General features: G+C 35.9%; 1 protein-coding gene across 2 annotated transcripts in view; it reads right to left on the bottom strand.

Annotated features, from left to right (window-relative positions):
• Window positions 1-24,514, bottom strand: part of SPAG16 (sperm associated antigen 16) — a 1,430,359-nt gene that overhangs the window by 83,329 nt on the left and 1,322,516 nt on the right. The window lies entirely within an intron of this gene.

A 24,514-nucleotide genomic window follows, 5' to 3' on the forward strand; every position in this document is an offset into this window, starting at 1 on the left:
CCCAGTGCTCTACAGTAAGATCCACTTTCCCCTCTAGAATTTTAATTTTATGGCTGAATTTGCATATACATAGATCAGAGTCCTACATTAGGCTTGTGGATATCCTGTGGAAGACTGATGGGAAGGGATGGACAAAAATAGCATGGGATGAAAAGATTGGATGGACTGTGTTCTTTATGATTGCAAGTAGCCCTTACATTGGTGAGATTTTCAGGGGACTAGATGAAGTTTTGAAATATCTAGAAGTCAAAATGAAGATGTATCTGGAGAAATCAAGCATCTCAAAAGACCCTACGATTAGAATTATCTTAGTGTTATCATCTCCAAATTGTTCTAACCTGATCTCATCTCTCACTAAAAAGACAAAATAATGGAAAAAAAATTAACCACAATTCTAGAGCACAGAAACATAGTTTTAATGGACAATAAGCTATAATTCACTATAATATCCATTCTTGAGAGAGTGAAACCCAAGTAGCACTAATATATAAAGGGTAGGGAAGGAAGTTTGTCATTGGTCTATTATAGCATCTCAGATAAGTAAGAGATATCTACTCTCTCCTTTTCAGAAAGCAAAGAAACATGGGAGTTTGGGGGTATGAGGAGAGATAAAAGAAGTTAGAGGACAGAGTAAGTAAACAAGGAACAAGAAAATATTAGCACTTAAAAAAGAGTGACAGTAAAGGCTGTTACACGTAACTTGGAAGGAGACAGGTAAGAAATAATTTTAGGAAATAAAATAAAAAATAAAAATTATATATATATATATATATATATATATAATTAATAATAGCTAAGGATCAGCTAAGTGGCTCAGTAGATAGAGAGCCAGACCTGGAGGTCCTATATTCAAATCTGGTATCAGACTTAGCAATGTGATTCTGGACAAGTCAATTAATCACAATTGCCCAAATCTCATAGCTCTTCTGTCTTGGAAATAATACTCAGTATTGATTCTAAGAAAGAAGATAAGGGTTATTAATTTAAAAAAGTAATAGGAAGCTAAAGTGCTGGATTTGGAATCAGGAAAACCTGAGTTCAGATCCAGCCACAGATACTGTGATCCTCTTCACAGATAGTGATACACAAATACCTTTTGTCAATCTCAGTTTCTTCAGCTGGAAAAGGAGGATGATAATAGCACTTGAACTACCTCTGAGTTTTTAGTAGTTGGGTTAGAGGAATAGAGAGTTATAACACTAGCCCTGACAGTCTAGTCCTATAGAGATAGTATGGACCATATGACAATGGGGAATAAAAGAAAGGAACTTATATAAGATAGTTTAAAAAATATTTCCTAATTACTGGATAGAGAAGGGTTTAGTCAGATGGGGGTTCATGGGAAAGCTTCTGCTGCACCAGGGGACATGGTAAATTGTGAGTTGAGTTTTGAAGGTGAAAGGCATGAACTGGAGGGTAGAATGAAGTGGTTATTCCAGGTTGGAAACCACGTGCGCAGAGGCTTTGGAGCTATCTACCCTTTTCAAAGAAGTAAAACACAATTTGAAAGGAAAATTATCCCTCCAAAACCAGAGCCTCAGATTGCTTGTCTGCTTAAAAACAAAGCAACCCGGCTAACAGTGCTTGTGTTGGCCTTGTTAAAGATACTGGCATGGAGAATGAAGAAGAGACAAAAAGGGCGGTCTGAGAAGTGGGCCAGACTGTTGCTTCTCCCAAGGTGACTCCATCCACATTGATAGAATACCCAGAGCAGCAAATCGTGAACATACAATTTAATAATCTTTTTCCATTTTCTCCTAGGAATTTTACTTAGTTGGGTACTGTTACATTCCTCAGCACTGTAATTTGCTGACTCACAAAATGAAAAATGGAAAGGTTTTTTATAACAAGCAGGCACATATCTGATAGGAATGGCTTTAATTCACTCGTCAATATAGAATTGTTGGCAGCTTCCGAGTAATAAGGAGAACAAGACAATTGTCTTTTGTGACAGTTCTGGTCTTTTAAAGGAGCTCTATTGATTGGGAAAGTTTGAAGCTCTCCAGGATATTCAAGGCAAATATACCTATTGCCACAGGGAGACTGATTTTTAGGAGTTTATTTGGATCATTTTCAGGACATGTTTTTTGGGGAAATAGAAATCCTGCTTTTGGAATATAAAAAGGAGGTTAGCTAACCAGTTGGTTTCCATGAGGTTAGACTTTAAGATAATTTTTAATTGTCCCAGAATGCCTTTAAAAAGTGGAACTCATAAAAAAACTCACCTAATACTCAGGTTTTGTTTTTTAACTTTTAGTTATGGTTTAAATATGGAATCTTTCAATGAGTTTATAAGAGGTTAGGATACACTTTAATGACATTTTGTATTTTCTTGGCCTGATGCATAGATTTAAAGGGGTGGGATGTATTTTCAATGAATTATGATTTGAAATTAGCTTCCTGGTTTTTGCTCTCTATGATCCATTCAATATTTGGAATTTTGGGATTGGATTGAATTGGATATTGAGAGCACCACTGATAGACACTTACTAAAAATTCATAAACTTGCAAAATATTTTATTTCTGTATTTCACTCTTCATTATACTTGTATATTTCTATTCTCCCAAAAGTACTTGGGACAGAAGATAATTGGTTGGACTTGCAGAGGCTCTTCCCACTAAGTTTTCTTCAGAGAGAAACTTCCTCTTTCTTTTAGAATAGAGCACCAGAAAGTAGCCTACTGTTTGACAGTGCTCATTAACAAGCCAATGGAACACTAAATATTCCTCCTCAGAGGGCTGGAAACAAAATCAGAGCTTATTAGCAACAAGTCTTCAGTGGCAAAAGAAGCATCCTTCAGACCATTCAGTCCATGCCTTCTCTCTTTAAAAACTGCCTTTAATAATTTTTCTTACCATTTAAATTTTTTCTCAATTAAAGTAAATTGACTCTGCATTTTCCTTAATACATTTAATTAATTCCTTAACAGTATGCAGGGCAATGTGATTCATGTCATTTCTCTGATCATTTATTTTCTTTGAAAGTAATTATGCTGAATTTAACCTATGATCCATGTATTTTTTCCCCCAGTTTCCCAGATGCTTAAAAAAAAACAGAATTGTAAAGGGGCATAATAAACACTCAACTTGAAAGGTAATGGGGAGTATTCACGTGATAGGGAAATTCAGAAATGGCATGGCCCTGGAGAGCAACCATTCTGAGAAAACATTGGACAAGAGCTTTTCAGGTGTAAAATCTGTTCTCTGAGGGGTCCGTAACTCTATTAACTCATTTATGTCGTGAATATGATTCTCTATAAAGATTACCATCATAAGTCAAAGTAAAGTTAACCTAGTGAATAAAAAATGCTATTGACCTCAAATAGGTAACTTTTTTTACCAAGAGCTGAGAAAATAAGGCACTAAAATGTGAAAAATCAAGAAATTATTAATGGGTTCTATTCTCTAAGCAGTGGTTCTTAAATTGGCATATTACATGAACTTGAAAAAAATTGATAACTACATTTTAGCATATAGGTTTCCTTTACAATCTGAAGTATTTTATTTTACACATTAAAAATATTATTTTGAGAAGGGCCTCATAGATTTCAGCAGATTTCCAGAGAGGTCCTGAACCCCAAAGTGAAGAATCCCTAATCTTAGTTCTTACATTCTTTTTTTTTCCCATTATGTTTTTTTAATTCAACAGTTGTTTATCAAGTACCATGCATGACTGAGGTAGTGTGGAACTCTTTGTATTTTTCTTTTTTTTTAATATTTATTGATTGATTTAGAATATTTTTTCCATAGTTACATGATTCATGTTCTCTCCCTCACCTATTTCTTATGCCCTTTTGGAGCTGAGAAACAATTCCACTGGATTAAACATGTATTATTGCTTAAAACCTATTTCCATATTATTCAAATGTATAATAGTGTGATCTTTTAAAACTAAAACATCCACATATACCCATAGAACCAAGTGATAAGTCATATGTTTTTCTTCTGGGTTTCTACTCCCACAGTTCTTTCTCTGAGTGTGAATGGCATTCTTTCTCATAAGTCCCTTGGGAGTGTCCTGGATCATTGCATTGCTACTAGTAGCAAAATTTGATTATGCCACTGTGTTTCAGTTTCTGTTTATAGAGTTCTAGTTCTGCTCATTTCCCCCTGCATCACTTCATGGAGGTTTTTATAGTTCATGCGACCTCTCGGGCGAGAGAAGCCACAAGGTAGAAAGATAGAAGAAGGATAGGATTTTAGGATACCGTGAGGGGCGTGGCAGAGCCAAGTTAAAGATATGAAATGGCAGAAATGAGTCAGAAACCAGGCCATATTGATTATAATGGAGCCACAGCAACCCCCGATCAGTGGACTTCTCAGAAGGCTAATTCCGTCCAAAGACCCAAATTTAATACCACACACAGGTCAGGGACATGATAGAGAAAAGAAAGTGCCTGGCTGAAGGCCAGGTCCCAGGTGAGAGAGATAGAGAAGGAAAGGAATTAAAGATGGAGCTTGGCCCAAGGCCAAGCTCCAGCAAGGACAGGCATCAGTGAGAGCTGAGATCCAAGAGAGGGTGGAGATTGCTGTGACTGCTTTTAATGTCTTTGATATGCAAATATACACAATACATAGGGATGATTATCATTGGTTAACAACAAGATATAGGTGTGATTTATCTTAGCCAGGTGAGCACAAAGAAACCTGTTTTCCACTTAACCTGGGAGAAGCTGGGGTCAAGGGTCAGAGGCTTTCCTAGCCATGCACAAGACTGAGCATGCTCTCTTCTAAGCCACTCTGTACATACTAACTGTTTCCCTTGCCCCTAGAAAGGGGTGGACTGCTACAGTTCATATAGAAACCCTCCAGTTCATCATTCCTTACAACACAATAGTATTCCATCACTATCATATACCACAATTTGTTCAGCCATTTCCAATGATGGACACCTCTTCATTTTCCAATTTTTGCCACCACAAAAAGCACAATTATAAATATTTTGTTATAAACTTTTGTATCTCTTTGGTGTATAAACTCAGTAGTGATATTGCTGGACATGCAGACTTTTAATGCCCTTTGGGCATAATCCAACTTGCCTTCCAGAATGGTTGGATCAATTCACAACTCCACCACCAATGTATTAGTGTCCCAATTTTGCCACATGCCCTTCAATACTTATTATTTTCCTTTACTGTCATATTTGTCAATCTGCTAGGTGTGAGGTGGCACTTCAGAGTTGTTTTCCTTTGATTTTTCTAATCAGGAGGGATTTAGAACACTTTTTCATGTGCTTATTGATAGTTTTGATTTCTTTATCTGAAAACTGCCTATTCATGTCCCTTGACCATTTATCAATTGGGGAATGGCTTGATTTTTTGTAAATTTGACTAAGTTCCTTATATATTTGGGAAATTAGCACCTTTGTCAGAGCATTTTGTTATAAAAATCTTTCCCAGTTTGTTGCTTCCCTTCTCATTTTATTGCATTGGTTTTATTTGTACAAAACCTTTTAAATTAAATATAATCAAATTTATTCATTTTATATTTTGTTATGTTCTCTATCTCTTGTTTGGTCTTAAATTCCTTCCTTTTTTTGTAAATCTGACATATACTATTTTATGTTCTTCTAATTTATAATTTCACTTTTAATATTTGAGCATTTATCCATTTTTAATTTATCTTGGTATAGTGTGTGAGATGTTGATCTAAACCTAATTTTTCCCATGCTGTATTCCAATTTTCCCAGCTGTTTTTGTCAAATAGTGGGTTCTTGTCCCAAAAGCTGGGCTCTTCAGGTTTATCAAACACTAGCTTTCTGACTCATTTATCCCTAGTCTATTTCATTGATCCACTCTTCTGTCTCTTAGTACAATATTGTTTTTATGACCATTGCTTTATACTACAGTTTAAGATCTGGTACTGATAGACTACTGTCCTTCACATTTCCCCCCCCCCCATTACTTCCCTTGATATTCTTGATCTTTTGTTCTTCCACATGAACTTTTTAATAATTTTTTCTAATTCTATAAAAAATGTTCTTGGTAGTTTGATAGGTACAGCAATGGATAAGTAAAATAATTGATTGTCATTTTTATTATAATAGCTCATCCTACTCATAAGCAATTAACATTTTTCCAATTATTTAGAACTAGTTTTGATTATGTAAAAAGTGTTTTGTAGTTGTTTTCATATAATTCCTCTATTTGTCTTGGCAAATATATTCCCTTAGGTCTTTTATTCTTAAAGGAATTTACAAAAGTAGTTTAAAGTGTTGGTAAATTCTTTTGTAAATGACTCATGAAAAAAAAAATAGAAAAAGTAACCTGTATAGGAAGCCCCTGTTTTAATAACATCAATATGATTTGTATTTATATGTATATATATATAGCAAGTAGAGGAACACATTGTGTCCTTAACATCTAATAGAATTAAACTCCTAGATGGTAAGAAAAGTTTGCTTATCTTTGTATTTGTATTATATTTGTTTGTATCAAATAAGTATCTATTAAATTAAGATTATTCAAGCCATTGCAGCTAACAATTCAGAAAAAATTTTTATCCCTTGCTAAGAATTTGATGTGAAGGCTGCTTGAGTTCCTACTGATATGTACACATTTCCAGACTTAGTGGTGTCTTGAGCAGAAGTAGGTATGATAGTCTGTCTAGGGTCAATTTATAGTTTTGGCAGTGAGAGGTCCAGTGGTTTTAGGGGCAAAAGTTTCATCACTGGTTCTGATGGTTTTATATGGGGATGCTCTGCTAAAAGTTCCAGGGGTTTCTAAAAGTGATCATTTTATTGGAGGCACTATTAATAGTGGAATGCCTGACAGTCAATAGCAGGAGTTCCTAGTGATTTCTACAAGATTCATTTTGAAGTTAGTAAGTAATGTCAGCAATGATGACTTCAGAAGAGGAGCTTTGAAGGAATCTATCTTGTTAGGACATTGTGGGAGGATGCCTTCCAAACATTCAGAATTGAATTTGAAAACTTTCATCTCCTCACTTCCACCATTTCCCCCCTTTAAAGTCTTTGTTATATTTGCAATAGAAAACTGGTCTCAAAAATCAGGAAAACCTATAATGAAGCCCATCTTTCACACAAATTGGTTGTGTGATGTAGGGCATTTAACCTCTTAATGCTGTAGGAAATCCTCTAAGATGCCACTATGCATGAGTATAGGAAATTTCCCCACCTGAGATCTCTCTATACCAATGAAATCATATGTCCAGTCTCTTTTGCTTATCCACTTTCCTTTAGTAACAACAAAGTAAGTTCAACAGAGCTATCAGTATATTCTAGATAGGTCAGCTATGTTGTACGACCAATAGGATTTTATGAATTAGCCTAAGGACCTAGACATTAGGAATAGCATTGCTATATGAGAGAAAATGCATTTTGAATTCCAAACAACTGACTTTCAAATGGAATTTTGGAAAACAACTTATTTGGAAATCTTGAACTGCCTGTACCTAGCTTTTTACAACAGCTGGCAATGCTACTGAATTAGACAAAAGTTGGCACATTGTGGAATAGTGGGCATGGTGCCTTGAGTGATGCAGGTGCCCAACAAATGTTTATTGAATGAATGGTGGCATCTTTCATATCCTCAAGGTATTGATTCATCTCTGTACTGTACTTTTGAGTAAGCTATCAAGAATATATGACACCTAAAAACAGGAGCTCCTGGATTCAACTCTGGCTTCAGATACTTCCTAGCTGTGTGACCCTAGGTAAATTACATGACCCCTATTGCTTAGCCCTTACCACTCTTCTGCTTTGGTAGCAATACATAGTATTAATTCTAAGACAGAAGGTAAGGGTGTTTTTTTAAAAATAATGTATGAAAATCTTTCTTGGGCCTTATAATCTATCTCCATGTCTTTAGATTGGCTGTCTCCCATTCCCCAAATATACTGTGCCCCCAGCATCTGCCCAGCATTACCCCAACTTCTTAGCATCCATCTTTTCCTTCAAGATGCATTATCGTCTCAATGAACTTTTCTGATCCCACCTACTGATTTATATCTTCCTTCTAAACTATTTGTATTTAACCATATATAAATGTATATGTGTATATAAATATTAAATAATATCTTGATTTTGTGTTATCATAGGGTTCAAGAAGTACCACACAGAAAAGAATAGCAGATATCCAGAAACTGAGTGTTCCTAAGACCAAAAAGAAACTCAGAGCTGTCTTGGAACAACTGGTTTCTGTATACAATGGAAACCTGGATATAGTGAACTAACAAAATGTCTAACAGGTTTAACCAGGAATACAGAAACTGAATGTCTGAAACTAAAGCCTGAACATCTGCAAGCCTTAAGTAAGCTTAAAGAAGCCATTTTATCTGCTCTGGTTTGGGGTATCCCAGACTATACAAAACCATTCCAAATATTTGCCACTGAAACTAAAGGTATTGCTACTGAGGTACTGACACAGACTTTAGGACAAAGTTATCATCCAATTGGATATTATATTGTCAGCTTGATCCAATAACTGCAGATACTATTCCTTGTCTAAGAGGTGTAGCAGCTGCTGCAGTGTTAGTCCAAAAGCCAGCAGATTTAGTTTTGGGATGTCCATTGACTGTATATTGTTCACATCAAATAGAAGCACTAATGAGGAAATTTTGTACTCAAGCTTATTATTCAAATCAATGAATTTCTAAGTATGAAATTATTCTTCTGGGTAGTGGGAACATCCAGTTGAAGAGATGTAGTGTATTAAATCCAGCTACCCTCATTTCTGATTTGCCAAAGAATGGTTAACCATTACATGAGTGTGTAGAAGTAGTAGATCTAGTAGATATGCCTAGGATGGATTTGAAAGATACTCCTATTGAAAATCCAGACTTGGTATTATTCATGGATGGTTCTTCATATTTGTGTGATGGAATTTGATGTACTGGTGCTGCAGTGGTCACAGAATTTGAGACACTGTGGTATGACTCATTACCTAGTAACCTTAGTGCTCAAGGCACAAAGTTGGTGGAATTGAAGCAAGCATGTCTTCTAGCTGATGGTAAAAGTGCTAATATTTTTACAGACTTTCATATGTCATGCAATAGGGAAGATCTGGAAACAACGAGATTTTATTACTGCATTGGGAAAATCAATTGCACATGCAGAAATAATAACTGAGCTGTACGATGCTATCAAAAACCTAAACAACTAGCAGTGTTGCATTGTAGAAGTCATACTTCTGGCAGAGATTCAGTTTCTTTTTTTTAAAAACATTATTTTATTTGGTCATTTACATACATTGTTCATTAGAAACAGATCATTTTCTTTTCCTCCTCCCAAACCCCCCACATCCCTTCCCTAGCCAACACGTGATTCGTCTGGGTATCACATGTGTCCTTGCTCTGAACCCATTTCCTTGTTGTTGGTATTTGCATTAGGGAGCTCATTTAGCGTCTTTCCTCGATCATGTACCCTCAACCTCTGTAGTCAAGCAGTTGCTTTTCCTCAGTGTTTTTACTCCCTCAGTTTGTCCTCTGCTTGAGGATAGTTTAGGTTTTTTTTTTTTTCTTGTAGATCGCTGCAGGTTGTTCAGGGACATTGTAAAGCCATTCCTGGAGAAGTCCATTATGTTCTCTTGTACCACAATGTGTCAGTCTCTGTGTACAATGTTCTCCTGGTTCTGCTCCTCTCACTCTGCATCACTTCCTGGAGGTTGTTCCAGTCTCCATGGAATTCCTCCACTTTATTATTCCTTTTAGCACAATACTATTCCATCACCAACATATACCACAATTTGTTCAGCCATTCCCCAATTGAAGGGCATCCCCTCATTTTCCAATTTTTGGCTACCCCAAAGAGCGCAGCTATGAATATTCTTGCACAAGTCTTTTTCCTTATTATCTCTTTGGGGTACAAACTCAGCAGTGCTATGGCTGGATCAAAGGGCAGATAGTCTTTTATTGCCCTTTGGGCATAGTTCCAAATTGCCCTCCAGAATGGTTGGATCAATTCACAACTCCACCAGCAATGCATTAATGTCCCTACTTTGCCACATTCCCTCCAGCATTCATTACTTTCCTTTGCTGTCATGTTGAACAATCTGCTAGGTATGTGGTGATACCTCAGAGTTGTTTTGATTTGCATATTTCTGATTATAAGAGATCTAGAACACTTTTTCATGTGCTTATTAATAGTCTTGATTTCTTTAATGAAAATTGCCTATTCATGTCCCTTGCCCATTTTTCAATTGGAGAATGGCTTGATTTTTTGTACAACTGGTTTAGCTCTTTATAGATTTGAGTAATTAGACCTTTGTCAGAGGTTTTTGTTATGAAGATTATTTCTCAATTTGTTGCTTTCCTTCTAATTTTAGTTACATTGGTTTTGTTTGTACAAAACCTTTTTAATTTGATGCAGTCAAAATTATTTATTTTGCATTTTGTGACTCTTTCTAAGTCTTGCTTGGTTTTAAAATCTTTCCCTTCCCAAAGTTCTGACATGTATACTATTCTGTGTTCACCTAATTTACTTATAGTTTCCTTCTTTATATTCAAGTCATTTGTCCATTCTGAGTTTATCTTGGTGTAGGGTGTGAGGTGTTGATCCAAAGCTAATCTCTCCCACACTGTCTTCCAATTTTCCCAGCAGTTTTTATCAAATACTGGATTTTTGTCCCCAAAGCTGGGGTCTTTGGGTTTTTCAAAGACGGTCTTACTGAGGTCATTTACCCCAAGTCTCTTCCACTGATCCTCCTTTCTGTCTCTTAGCCAGTACCAAATTTTTTTGATGACCACTGCTTTGTAATATAGTTTGAGATCTGGGACTGCAAGGCCACCTTCCTTTGTATTTTTTTTTCATTATTTCCTTGGATATCCTTGATCCTTTATTCTTCCAAATGAACTTTGTTATGGTTTTCTCTAATTCAGTAAAATACTTTTTTGGTAGTTCAATGGGTATGGCACTAAATAAATAGATAAGTTTGGGTAGGATGGTCATTTTTATTATGTTAGCTCATCCCATCCATGAGCAATCAATGTTTTTCCAATTGTTTGGATCTAGTTTTAATTGTGTGGAGAGTGTTTTGTAGTTTTGTTCATATAGTTCCTGTATTTGTCTTGGCAGATAGATTCCTAAGTATTTTATATTGTTTAAGGTAATTTTGAATAGAATTTCTCTTTCTAATTCCTGCTGCTGAGATGTATTGAAGATATATAGAAATGCTGATGACTTATGTGGGTTTATTTTGTATCCTGAAACTTTGCTAAAGTTGTTGATTATTTCAGTTAGCTTTTTGGTTGATTCCCTGGGATTCTTTAAGTAAATCATCATATCATCCACAAAGAGTGACAGCTTGGTCTCCTCATTGCCAATTTTAATACCTTCAATTTCTTTTTCTTCTCTAATTGCTACTGCTAGTGTTTCTAGTACAATATTATATAATAAAGGTGATAACGGGCATCCTTGTTTGACTCTTGATCTTATTGGGAAAGCTTTGAGTTTTTCCCCATTGCAGATGATGTTTGCTGATGGTTTTAGGTATATACTGTTTATTATTTTTAGGAAAGATCCTTCTATTCCTATACTTTCTGGTGTTTTCAATAGGTATGGGTGCTGTATTTTGTCAAAGGCTTTTTCTGCATCTATTGAGATAATCATGTGATTTTTGTCAGTTTGCTTGTTTATATGGTCAATTATGTGGATGGTTTTCCTAATATTGAACCATCCTTGCATTCCTGGAATGAATCCTACCTTATGGGGTTGTTTAGGTAATTTATTTCTTTTTCTTTTAGTCTAGGCAATTTATATTTTTGTAAGTATTCATCCATATCATTTAGATTGCTGTATTTTTTGCCATATAATTGGGCATAGTAGTTTTTAATGATTGCCTTGATTTCCTCTTCATTAGAGGTGAGGTCTCCCGTTTCATCTTGGATACTGTCTTTCCTTTTTTTAATTAGACTGACTAGTACTTTGTCAATTTTATTTGTTTTTTCAAAGTACCAGCTTCTAGTCTTATTTATTAAATCAGTAGTTCTTTGACTTTCAATTTTTATTAATTTCTCCTTTGATTTTAGGATCTCTAATTTGGCCTTCATCTGAGGATTTTTAATTTGTTCACTTTCTAGTTTTCTTGTTCTTGGATCTCAGGACAGTTTTCCTGGATAATTTCCTCTAGTATTATGTCCAGGCTTTTTCTTTTGTCGTGATCTTCTGGTAGTCAAATTATTCTTAAATTGTCTCTTATTGAACGATTTTCTAAATCGTCTGTTTTGTGAATGAGATGCTTCACATTTTCCTCATTTTTTTCATTCTTTTTGTTTTGTTTTATAGTGTCCTGCTGCCTTGTGAGGTCACTTGATTCTAGTTGTTGTATTCTGGTTCTTAAAGATTGGATTTCATCTCTGGCTTTTTGGTCGTCTTTTTCCTTCTGGTCTGATTTTCTTTGAAGATTGTCTTTCATCCTCTTTACCTCATCTTTCATCTCCTTTGCCTCATCTTTCATCTCCTTTGCCTCATTTTCCAGCTGGTTGATTTTTGCTTTCAAGACACTATTTTCTTGTTTTAGTTCAAGTGCCTCTGTTTCAAGATGACTTATCTTAATTTTTAAGTTCTTTTCCCAATTGTCTTCAGCCTCTCTTAGTTGTGTTTTGAGTTCTTCCACAGCCTGTATCCAATTTGCTGGGATTTCTGGTTTATTGTTTGCTGATCTCTTCCCCTCTGTTCCATTTGCTGAGTAGTAGCTGTCTATTGTAGTTTCTTTCTTCTGTTTCTGTTGTTTGTTCAAATTCACCCCTTCTTTACTCCCCATATTTGTCTGTGCTCTTGTTCCCCTCATTTTCTTTGTTTTTTGGGGACTTCTATCAGCTTCCCCTCTTGGAGTTTTAACAGAAGATCTCTTGGTTTAGTCTCTGGGGGAGGGTTGTTGGGTGTTTGAGCTTCCCTCTCCTCTGGAGGCTTTTGATTGGCTTAATTCCAGCAGTCAATGAGGATGGGTGGGGAGCCTGGGCTTCCCTGCGGTTCTGGAGACTTTTGATGGGATTAGATTCAGCTAGTTCTTTCAGAAGTCTCTGCTTTCTAAGGGTGGAGGGGTCATGGCCTCCCTGGGCTCTGAGGGCTCCTGATGGGATTAGGTTCAGCTTGTTTGTATTGAATGAGCCCTAAAGCAAAAAAACCTCCTACACAAACTGTGTTGAATGCCCTGAGACTGGCCCAGGTTGCTTTCAAGGTAAGCTCTTCACTGGCCCTGTTTCTGTTTTTTTTTTTCAGAAGCTCTGAGGGCTCCTGATGGGATTAGGATCAGCTGGTGTGGGCCAAGTGATCCCTGAGACAAAAAAAAAAACAACCTCCTCCTCCCCAATCTATGTTGAATGCCCAGAGACTGGCCCAGGTTACTTTTAAGGTAAGCTCTTTGGAGCAACCCCTTTGCAGGCCCTAAGATTTCTCTCCTTTCAGTAGCTCTGAGGGCTCCTGATGGGATTGGGTTCAGCTGGTACGGTAAAGCTGGGACCTCCCTTGAGGCTCAGTTGGAAGGACCCAGCCAGGGGTCTACAGGCTTCCCCCTTCTCTCTATGTTTCCCTGCCATCTGTGTTGGGCACCTAGAGACTGGCTCAGGTTGCTTTCAAGGTGAGTCCTTCAAAATAGCCAGCCCTGTGGCCCTTTTGCAGACCCTGAAGTTCCCGCTGCTGCTGTGGGCTCAGCACTCTGGGTTGGGGGGATGGGTCCTGGGACCTTCCTTCTGCCTGCCCCTTAGATCTGAGTGATCTAGGGTTTTGGCTTTTGGGGGGCTGTACCTTTTGATCCAGGTCTGGGAGGAGGGTTCCCTGGGTCTGTCCTGTTGTTCAGCTTGAATTTCGGTGTCCTAGGAGCTCTCAGTTTGCGATCGGTAAGGAAGGGTTTCTGAGGTCTGAACTTTCGCAGCTTCTAAGCCGCCATCTTGACCGTAAGTCAGAGATTCAGTTTCTAAAGGAGATCATAGAGCTGATATAACTTCTAAGTTTGCAGCCCAGAATACTCCAGTGTATGTAATGGATTTGTCAACTATTATGTCTAATGATGTATAAAGATTTTATGTAGACTCAGAAATTCAGAAGTGGAAGGAGACATTTAGAGCAAGGAAAGAACATGGAATATGGATTTCAGACACTGGAAAATCGCTATTACCAAAAGATTTATATACCTATTTGTGTTAAGCCATTCACACAAAAGGTCATTTTGGTACTCAGGCTGTAGTAGATTCTGTAAAAAGGCAATGGGTAGCATCAAGAATAAGTACTGTTGTAAATAAGATCTTTACCAGTTGTTCTGTCTGCCAAAATTTCAATCAAGATGTATTCAGAAAGAAAGATTTGGGTGGTAGACCTTTGACATATTGTCAATTCAAGAGTTTGCAAATAGATTACATCTGCATGCCAAAAGATGGAAGACACAAGTTTTGTCTTGTAATTGTAGGTAGATTAACAAAATGGTCTGAAGCTTTTCCATCTAAAACTAATACAGCTAACTTCATGGTGAAAGTGCCACTTAAGGAAATTGTTCCTAGATTTGGTGTAACAATTATCATAGATTTTGATAAAGGATCTTATTTCACACAAGATATCCTGAAAAGAGTCTATGAGAATCTAGGATTAACACATAAATATCATGGAATTCATGGAAAGTGGGGATTCATCAGTCAAATAGAGTCTTCAGTCAAAAAGATCAGTAAGGAAAGGGCCATTCCAGTGGAAAAGGAATTCAGATGGAAGAAGACTTTGAAGATGAAGAGGATTCAGAAAATTGATGGACATTCTAAAAGACTGAAAGACTTGTAAATATTAAGCATATAAAGACTTTGCAGGGAATTTTCAATGAAGAGGATTAAGTGATTGATGGACTAATGGATCTAAAAAAATTGGGTAATATAATATAACATATATTCATAAGCATTCATAAATACATATTACTACCATGAATTTTGGAGAGGAAGAATTCTTCAAGCAAGATGAGAAGAGAAGGAATAATCTGAAGTTGTGGTAAGTATATCGCATGCAACAGTAACACAACAATAACATAACAGTAACACTAGCATAACACTAATAAAACAACATAACATAGCATGAATAACAACATAGCAAACACCTATACACAAAAACATAAACATGATTAGGATACATTGATTCACTAGTTGAATGAGTGAAACAATGTATAGCTAGATACTAACAATGTTATAATTAGTTATAAAGTAGTTAATAACTAGCAAAAATAGTTTCTTAATTTAGAATAGTAATAGTATAGGTAGATAATATTAGTTTTAGGAGATTTTATTAAGATGGTCTATAGTAGAAATTTTAGAGTTTAAGATTGATAAGATAAGGTAAGACACTGAATTGCATTACAAAATACATTAGAACATACATTACATAGCACATATGACTTATAACATCATATATCACACAAAATGTAAATATATATGTAAATATATGTAAATGATATGTATTATACTTAGGATCTTAAAATTAATTGTACCATGGTGTATATGTATATATGTAATGTATATAAATATGAAGTGTATGTGTATGTATATGTATAGCATGCATGTGTATGCTATACGTATGTATTATATATGTAAAACTTGTGTACATACATCATATTTGCTAAGTTAGTAACATAGAATATGGTTATGCTTAATGTTCATCTTCTGTTAAATGTATTTTGCATAAGTTTGATGGTTTGGTTTAATGTTTTTTGTAAAACTTATGCAATGTTGTGTTTATTGTATTTTTCAAAAAGCTTTGTCTAAGTTTGCTGTTTATACATTACAATAGTAGTAGACTTTTCTGTATTAGTTGATAAGTGTAGTATTTTAAGATGTTAATGTTTTGCATGAAATTTGTATTTGTATTTTGATTGTGATGTTATTTGCTTGTTTTGCTTTTGCATATGTTAGATCTGTATTTTGAACTTTGTTACTGTTCATTATATACTTCCCCCTTTTTTCCTTCCCTTGATTAAATTCCTAGACTAGGATAGTATTAGATAGGATAAGATAGATGAGTGTACATTGTTTATTATTTTAGGTAGAAATTTTAGTTTAAAGAAAATATAACTTAGTGCACAAATGCCAAAATTGTGTTTTCAACATGATTTTGGCTTTGTGCAAAGAAGGGAACTGTTTTAAGTCAGGAGCAAGCTAAAAGCAGGAGATCCTGCAGGTCAATACTCCAGAACTCTCAGGAGCTAAGGAACTGATCATACAAACAGTTTTGGGGAGGAGTTGGTTGTCTTCCCTGGACGAGAGAGGGAAACTAGAAGCTTCCAGGAGATTGGATCTTCCTACAATTAAAATCATCTTAAGGAAGTGGTAGAGATAGTGGATAACATTATACTGGTGGTCGGTATGTGTTAATCGATCTCTCCCCTTCTGATCCTGATTCCTGCAGTGCTACTCTTCATACTGGGACTTCTGCTTGACCCAAAGTGGACTCCAGTTGTGTGAGATTAACTTTGAACCTTATTCTTGCTCCTACCAAACCCTCCCCAATATTAATTAGTAATTAAGGAGTTAGTTTAGAATAGGTATAAAAAGTTGTTAGGGTTTTAGTCTCTGATTTGGGTGTAAAGTTATATATTCCCTGATCTCCTTTCCCTTCTCCCTTTATTTAAATAAATCTGTTCTTTTGTTATATATATTTGGTTTGAACCCTTATTTAACCCACCTATTTCATGACATATATTATATGTACTTGTTTTCCCATTAGAGTGGGGAGAATTAGGTCTTTGTGAGTAGTAACTGTTTCATTCTTGGTATTTGTATTGCCAAGACCTAGCATTGTTATAGTCAGTTTTTAATTAATTCTTGATTGGGGACAGGTAGATAGCATAGTGTTGGGAGAACCTGGATTCAAATTTGGATTCAGATACTTCCTAGCTGTGTGACCCTGGGCAAGTCACTTAACTGATTGCCTAGCCCTTGCTGCTCTTCTGTATTAGAAGTGAAACTAAGACAGAAGATAAGGGTTTAAAAAATACTTGATTGAGTGACATGGGAAATTAAAAGCAAGTATAGATGGATGCTTGAAAGGCAGTATGGTGTGGATAGATAGTTGGCCTCAGAACCAGGAAAGTCTGGGTTCAAGCCTGTTTCATATTTGATGTGTGACACAGGGTTAATCACTTAACTTTTAACTTTTCAGTAATTCAGGCAATTTCTGAAAATACTTTTTGACCAGAGAAGGTCACAACAAAGAAGTCACAGAGAAGGTACCAATCTGCACTGGTTGAAGGTATTTCTTTAACCAAGGATCCCAATACCAATGAAATCACTGGTCTAAAAAGACTATTTTTATCTTTAGTACACATTACGTAACTTTTCCATGTAAGGGTCTAATTAGCAATTAATGAAAAGCTCAACATCTGTGACTAAGACAGTACTCTTGAAGTGTATAAACAGAATGTGAAATCTCCTTCCACAGAACTCTCCAAGTAGGGTAAAAATGATTTAGTGCTGTCTGGAGAAAAGGCATGTTCTGTATGTCTCTGGTGCTATTTGGTTGTAAGTTTCAAGAATTCAGTGACAGTATCTCTGTGACTTACTTCCTAAAGTACAAAAAGAAAGTCAAGGTCTTTCTTTTTTTGATGATTGTGAAATTAACATTAAATATTCACTCATTAAAAACAATTATTGTCCACTATTTCTAAAACATCCATTCCCTAAAGATTTTATAATCCAATAGATAATTTCAATCCAATACAATAGGTAATAATAACGGTTTTCTCTAGTACCACAGTACTCAGATATTTGTTTCTTTCTATGCTAATGAACTCATGCAGGATTAAGGCATTACCCATGTTGAAGAATGAATAGAAGAAAAGCAGTTTGGAAAATCGCTAGTAGAGATACATTTTAGAGTATAATAATAGTAATCACAATGCTACTATTGACCATATAAGTGACTTGGCAATTTTAATGTGATTATAGGGTAATTTTGCTTCAGAAAAGGCAGGGATATCTTAGAACTCCAAATGATGTCTCTCTGGAGTTACATCTTCCCAAAGTGTCAGATTTTGCTGTTCTTTTCCTTATTTTAGTATGTATTGACTAGACTTCATATTGTCTACTAGATATAGAGAGTCACATTTGCAAATTGAAAATCCAAGCATTTGACTCATGAAACAAACAAGTGAAGATCCATGTAAGTGATATACTTTTTACCTCTTGAAAAAAAAGATTGTGGTATCTATAATTTCCTGTAACACAAATCATACTTTAGGTATCACTTTAGCATGATCATCCTATACACATAGAAGTTGGAAATTATATAGATATTTCCACATACAGGATTATCATAGGATTTAGAAAATTAAATTAGAGTCATACTATATTTTCCTTCTTTGATAGTTTAATATATAAGTAGTTGCACATTGACAAGAATCTGATTTTAATCAGATTGAATTTCAGCCTTTCTGAAAATTTGTTTGCTTCTTTCTCACTCCTTATGCTCTTCAGAACTTAATGGGAACTTCATATAATGAAGAACTATCAGTAGAAATCAGAGATTCTTTACCTTGTATTCCATAAGCTTGTACTTTTAAAATATTCTTATTTGTAAATTTCAACATGTTATTTCCTTTGTAATCTGATGTATTTTATTTTGCTCATTTAAAATCATTATTTTGAGAAGATGCTCATAGATTTTGCCATATTGACAATGGGTCCATGATGCAAAAAAAGCTATGTGACTTAGGAAATGTCAAAGATTTGCTTTAGTAAAGGCCTGGGGAAGATAAAAGTAGAACAGAGAAAGAGGTCATATATAATATTCTATTGAACCATTTATAAGAAAAAAGAGAGCCAAAGACATGAACATATCCCCATTACATTTAATATTTAATATAAAATACATAGTGATTCCTTTATGGGTAGCAATACAAAAGTAGTTTTATCTATGTAAAATGTATATATGTGAAAACAAAACAGGAGTAATTTTATTTTATTTTATTTCTCTATTCACTTTTATCTAAGTGAATCTATAACTATGGCATGGGTCCCTTTATGTAAATGAAAATATATTGATATTAAGGATAATGGACCCCTATTCATGTAGGACTTAGAGAAAGAAGCATAGGGGAAAATATTTGGTGAAAACGAATGGGGTGGGGAGCAGCTAGGTAGTTGAAGGAATTGAGAGCCATACCTAGAAATGGGAAGTCTTTGCCTTAGGTACTGCTTAGATGTGTGACCCTGGATAAATCACTTGATCCCCATTGCCTATCTTTTACCACTCTTTTGCCTTGGAACCAACATAGAGTATTAATTCTAAGATGGAAGCTAAGGTTCTTAAAAAATAAAAGAAACTGAATAGAATGGAAAAAGAAGGTGGCATTATCACAATTGTTGAGCAGGAAGGGACCAATTAGTCTAACTAGATAAGGAAATTGAAGCTAATATAGATAGCTGTTAAATATCTACAAGGTATTATGTGAAAATGTTATAGAATGCCAATGAGGAAGAAGAGACAGGAAAGAAATTGAACTTATACAGAAAAAAGAATGGAGAAATGATGCAATAGCATGTTTGAGATGCCTACAAAAAATCCAGGTGTATGTATCCAAAAGATATTTAGTTGGGGATATAACATCAGAGGTTTGGAGAGGCAACAGGGCTGGATATGTAGATCTAAGTAGGAGTTGACATAGAGATGAAAACCAAACCCAAATGAACTGATGAGATCACCAAGAAAGAGGGGATGAGAGAGAAAAGGAATCCCAAGACAGAGTTGTGGAGACAACATGCTTTGTGGACAGACAATTCTTATCACAGTGCCTAGAACATAGTAGTTGTTCAATAAATGTCTATTGACTAATGATTAGTGAAGTAGATAAAGGAGTGGTTAGACAGGTAGGAGGAAAATCAGAGAGCAATATAACAAAAGCCCAAGATGGAGGGAGTATCCATTGGGAAAGGACATTCAATGGCATAAAATGCTGCAGTGTCAAAAGTAAGTCACAGGATTTATCAGTTGAGAGATTGTAAATAACTTTGGAGGAGGCAGTTTCAGCTGTGTCAGGTGTGGGGCAGGTAACCCAGTACTGCTCTTTGAAAAGGTATGAATAGCAAAAGAACAAAGGCAAGGAATGTAAACATTGGTAAAAGCATATAGTTGAACTGTTTAAATAGTGCTGACTATAGAAAAAGAAGAAAGTGAGGTCAGAGCAGAGGAGAAGGCCTGGTAGATCACAGAGGACTTAGGGCAGAGTGATAAGAGTCAATGATCAACAATAGGTTTACAGGGGGTGAAGCACAAGAAGAAGTAGAAAAACATATAGGGAGATTTCATAGTTCTTTATCATGAAGATAAAACACTTGATGATGGTGATGAGATCAAAAGTCTGACCACCCCTATCTCTGACTGAAGAGGAATGAATATTATATTCATGGGAATTAAGAAGGTTGCTGAATTTGGGTATACAGGAGTTTTGAGAGTACCTCAACATGTATTTTGGAATTCCTATATACAATTCCTATATGTAAGGCTTTGATAGAGAGAAAGATTGTGAGTCATTCAAAAAACTCCTTTAGAAAGGATGGTGAATGGCTTAGGGCTAGTTAATAACTGCCTCCAGGATTTGGATGAATGGATGATATAGGTAGAATGAACCTCAAAGGAAAAGATGTTGCTGAATGATGGCAGCGGAGGAGGCATAGATTTAGAAGTTAAAAAGAGGGATAAGATATGTGCCTACTCGTCTTCACTGAACTGGGTTGGGGATCAAAAAGATGGAAGAACCTGTAATCCTGGGAAAAGGAGATGGAAAGTAATGTCTTCTAGTGTAGTCACATTTTGACAATTATAAGAATATAGAAGAAGGAAAAGGTCAAAGATAAAGGGAACTTTGGTAATTATAAAATTGGAGTGTCATTAGGTGCAATGATAAGGGTGGGAATGAAATAAGAGGATTTTTTTTGTTTTAGGTAGGAATTTAGCAGCCATAGATGATTGGGGCTTCCACGCTCAAAGTCTAGGGGTAGTGGAAGAAGGCAAAGAAGAATGAATGGATGGATGTAATGAATAATAATGGAGGGGAAGGGGGGAAATAAAAATAGTTTCTATAAGTATGCACATTTCCACAAATACAATGGAAGATGTAACCAGCTTTGCTTTGGGAAAGTGATGCCAATGAGTACTTGCTACAAATGGATGGAAAAAAAAAACCAAGCACTTATTGTGCTAATCTCTGGGACTTCATTCCTTTTAAGGACCACTGAGTGGGAAGTTTTTCAGCCTCAGTGACCAATATCATCTGATTCATCATAAACACAGACTTCACTTCCCTGGTTTTTATCAGTGAGTAACATTGAATTGCCATCTTCAAAGCAACCAGTCTTTCAGCACTGAACAAGAACAACAGGTGGAGCATCTGAAAGGGCCAAGGCAAATATGTTATCAGAAGAAGACCTTTCCTAGATATGTCCCATGCAGTGTACTCTGGTCAGAAATAATGGGGTAGGGGGCAGATTCTCCTGATTATATCCATTATAGGAATCTGTAACTCAGCTTTAATATCTGGGCATAGTATCAGTTGATAGACACCAAGATAGTAGACAGAAATGGGAAGGAACCTAGATCTTCCACTGGAGGCAAGTAATTCACAAGTGTAAGTAAAAACACTTCTCAAGCTCCCTCATGTTCTCTCCTGTAGTATTGTCCTAAACCTAGTGATTCTTTCTAATAAAGTATCCTTAATCTAGGATAATTTGGGGCTCCTGGACCAAAAGAAAATTTTGGCTCAGATACAGAATAGATTCTCTTATTGCTATTATATGCTACTATATACCAATGGCTGCATATTGAACTGTGAAAACGACAAATATTGGGCTCAGTTGAAAGAACTTACCAGAGAAAATGTGTAGCAGCAAATCTATGCTATACACAGACTTCATGCCATTAGAAGGGACTAGGAGAACATGAGCAGTATACTAAGAGTAATAGGCTATTTCACCTGGTGTCAAAGTGTGAGTGAGAAGGGGCTTCTCAATGCCTGATTTCCCTCAGGATTCATTCTGATAAATGTTGAGATTTTGATAGCAAGCTATTCAAGGTGGCATTTTCCTTGGCAGGAATCATGAAGTCAAGATCCCTATCCTGGAATCCTCAAGCTGTTCAATAAGAGCCTTTAGAAATTATTCATTGATGCTTTTTGATGTTTTATGTCACTATCTCTTTCAAGGAATTCCCCTTTTCCTGCCTTATACCCTCTGTTACAAAATAACAAAAGAAAAGTTAGCAAAATAAACCATCAAAACAAATGGATTTGACAGAAAATGCAGCATTATGAGTCTAGAGTTTACCACTACTTTGATGAAGGGAGGAAAATGTTTCGTGATCTGTCCATGATCAGCAACAAGATTAAATATTAATTTGGTTTTCTTTGCTCTTCCTCAGTTCATATAAATCTTTCCACAAGTCTTTGAATTCTTATTTTTCATTTCTTACAACAAAATACCATGCCATTAAACTCACATATCATTTAGTCATTTACCCAATTAGTGAGTAGCTAGCTAGGTGGCTTAATTGCACCCTTCTGGACATGCTAGGGACAGCTCAGTGAAGTCAGATTGTGACCTTTCACACAAAACCCCAAAGAACGATGCCACAGGCTTTACTCTATTCCAAATCTGAGATTCTGGGATTTTTTTCATCTTAAGAGGACACATTCTGAAGTTATGAGAAAATTACTAAAATTAAGTTGGGAAAAAGCAAAAAGTATCTTAAACATCAAACAAGTTGCCTGAAGGCTGTCTGAAAACTGTGGGCTGTAAAGAGTTGATGCAGCAAAGGGACTAAAACATCTCAATGAGTTAGTAAAAGCAACAAATGCAAAAATTCATGCATTTGCCATGTTTCTTGAGAAATGCCCTGGAGAATGGCAATATACCCTCAAACAAAAACTCTAAAACATTTTAAAACCATATGAAAATAGGAGAGGAAATCAAACAAAAAGAAAAGTAGAAAAACATTTTAAATAAAATTCTTTATTACCATTGTAATATAAGGGCAGGGAGAAAATGGAGTCTCCTCTGCTAAGTCGGGACCAGAATGAGGTAGAAGTGGAATGGAAACAAGTATAAAGAGAAAGAGAATGGACTGATTCCCCCTCTCTCTTCTCCCTGGCAAATCCCACTCTGAATGCCTTCAAGATCACAAACTTCTGTTCCCTCAGACTTGGTTGAAACAATTATGATACCAACAGCTTCTCCCTCTCTGAGGGGAGAAATGTAACTTTCCTCCCCCCAATCTCCAACGCCTCCTTCCTTTCTTAGATACTGTGAAGACGTCTCTTGCTCTTAAGAACAACTGTTTATTCTAAGGGAACAAATAAAGGGAGAGGGCATTTGAATTGAAGAACAAGATAATCGGAAAGAGAGAATGGGAGGTCCCTTCTCCACAAAGTCTGGCAGGATCAGGCTTTGTTTGCTTGACCCCCTGGGCTTAGTTGTGAAGATGTCTTGACTTTTCTAGCTGCCTTGGCTATTATAATAAATTCAAAGATTTTCAGGGGATGCAGAGGAGTTCTTATTGTGAACAGCTTCCAGTGAAGTCCTGTTCACTCAGCTTGTTTCTCTGGAAATGGGGTCAGGTGTCACAGGAGGAGAGTGCTGGTTCAGAGATCCACTCAGGTCCTCCTTTCTGTTAGGCTTCCCAGAAAGAAGTCTCCTCTCCAACTGTCCAGATACTCTTCCTTCCTCTTCCTTCCTTCAAAATTCTCTCTCTTTCTTGCCCTTCCCGCATTCCAGCTGATCCTTCAGCCTGCAAAATCTGCTTCTCTCTTCCTTCTGACAAGTTAAGTCCAATTCCTCTCTTACACCATTCAATGCTGTGGTAGTTATAAGAGTAAAGATCTACATACTAGTAATAAATAGGGTGACTTTTTTTTATCTCCTTCTCCCTTTTATTTTGGCCTAACAACATGGTGGTTTGAGAGGGCAAATAAAATTTGAATTAAATTTAAAGTTTAAAGAAAAAATCATAAAACCAACTAAGAAAACTGATGAAAATTCATCAATGGAATAGAAATATAAATTATCCTTCAAAAACTGTACTCTGAAGTACTTTGTCTTCCTTAGGTATAAAAGGTCTTATATTAAATGTGTAAAACTAAAATTTGAAGGCTCAATAAGGCCATAGGATCTGTTGGCTAATGAATTCTTAGGAATCATTTTAAAGGGTTGAATTTTATGTGTATATATTTATATATAATTTAACATAAAATAAAATTCCATATTATAATAGTATTATATACTGTATATTATATTCATTTAAATATATATATAGTCTAAAATATACATATATACACCTATAGTACATGTGGAATTGATATTCATTATCCAAGTATGTATGTATATACACATATCAAATACAAAAATACATATATGTAAAATATGTATACAAAATATATATATATATTTGGAAGATAGTGATAGAGAGACAAAGAGAGGAGAGAGAAGGGAGAGTGAGAGGAAAAGAGAGAGGGGGAGGAGAGAGACAGACAGAGATACAGAGAGGCAGACAGAGAGACAGAGACTGAGAGAAGAGAACAGAGAGCAGAGTGGAGAGAGAGAGGAG

This window comes from Monodelphis domestica, chromosome 8, assembly GCF_027887165.1.
Source record: "Monodelphis domestica isolate mMonDom1 chromosome 8, mMonDom1.pri, whole genome shotgun sequence".
In the NCBI taxonomy this organism is placed as follows: Eukaryota; Metazoa; Chordata; class Mammalia; order Didelphimorphia; family Didelphidae; genus Monodelphis; species Monodelphis domestica.